Source organism: Micromys minutus, assembly GCF_963924665.1.
Source record: "Micromys minutus genome assembly, chromosome: 15".
NCBI lineage: Eukaryota > Metazoa > Chordata > Mammalia > Rodentia > Muridae > Micromys > Micromys minutus.
This window is the reverse complement of record NC_137984.1, coordinates 39,138,652-39,140,069: the sequence shown is the minus strand read 5'-3', so window position 1 is coordinate 39,140,069 and position 1,418 is coordinate 39,138,652.

The following is a 1,418-nucleotide window of genomic DNA, read 5'->3' as shown; positions in this document are numbered from 1 at the left end:
TCTGTTGTATTTTCAGTACATATGAAGAGGACCTGAATACATTCCCATGTACTTGTTGAGACTTGAGCAGTAACCGATAACCTCAGACACTTAGCTGGTACAGGTCTTATGGTTGCTGTGAGAAGGGTGATACATAAGTAGGAGGCAGAGGCAGGTGGATCCCTGTGAGTTCAAGGCCAGCCTGGTCTACAGAGTCCTAGGACAGTCAGGACTATACAGAGAAACCATGTCTTGTAGAAAAAAAAAAACAAACCAAGTCAAAACCATAAGCAAGTATAAAGTCCAGAGGAACCCAACCTGAAGAGAAGCATTAAGGGATTTCTCTAAGAAAGTAAGGATTTGTCAGGACTTGGTGTAAGAGCATGACTGGACTGGGAAATGGTGGGACAAATGCACTGAGGCAGAAGACAGGGCTTGCAAACAACCTAGAAGTAGTAAGACATACTCAATCTGGATTCCTCAATAAATTGAAGGTCCTCATAAAGGAAATATGAACAGTGTACCAAAATATATTTCCAAATCTCAGCGTAAGTGAAATGATAAGCCTCAGTGATTATGTCTAACACTTATAATATTAAATTTTTATTGTGGTTTTAATGTGGTTTGGAAGTTTAGAGTGCTTGCTTACTTCTTTTGTAGTAGACTCAGAACCAACATGGTGGCTTATAACTGCCTATAACTCAGATCCAGGGTGGTATCTGATACAGTCTAACCTTATTAGGTAAAATAAGGTTCCTTACAAAAGGTACCTATAGGGCATAGTAAGGGCTGCTAACAAAGTTCCTCCCTCTTGACCAATCCCATCCTAGCAAGGCAGGGAGACCTGTGTAGGTTAATAGCCTTGCTCTGCCCAGATGGATCTATTGTCTGAGTGCCCAGCAGCCTGTATGGTTATCACCCATTCCCCCCTCAGATCCCATGTCTGTCTGCCCAACATACTTTTCTCACTTGGGCGAGGCAGAAAGCCCTAGTAGAGGGAGATGGAAAAGACAGCATGTGGGTTAAATCAATAAAAGCACAGCCTCAAAAGAGGGTGTGGGCTCACTGATAAAGGGATACTAGCCGCAGAAAGCTCTGAATACCTAAGAAACAATTCAGACATGAAGCCCAAAAAGAAGGAAGGACAAAGTAGGGATGCCTCAGTCCTTAGAAGGAAGAACAAAACACAGGAGGAAATGCAAGGTAAAATAGTGGAACAGGGATTGAAGAAAAGATCACTCAGAAGCCGTCCCACTTGGGGATCCACCACATAGCAGCCACCAAATCCAAGCACTATAGCTGATCCCAAAAAGTACTTACTGGGGAACCAGACAGAGATGCCTCCTCAGGGACTATGCTAGAGTCATATAGATACAGCTGAGCGTGCTTGCAGCTAACCATCAATCTGAACTTGGGGATCCCAATGAGGGTGCTAAAGA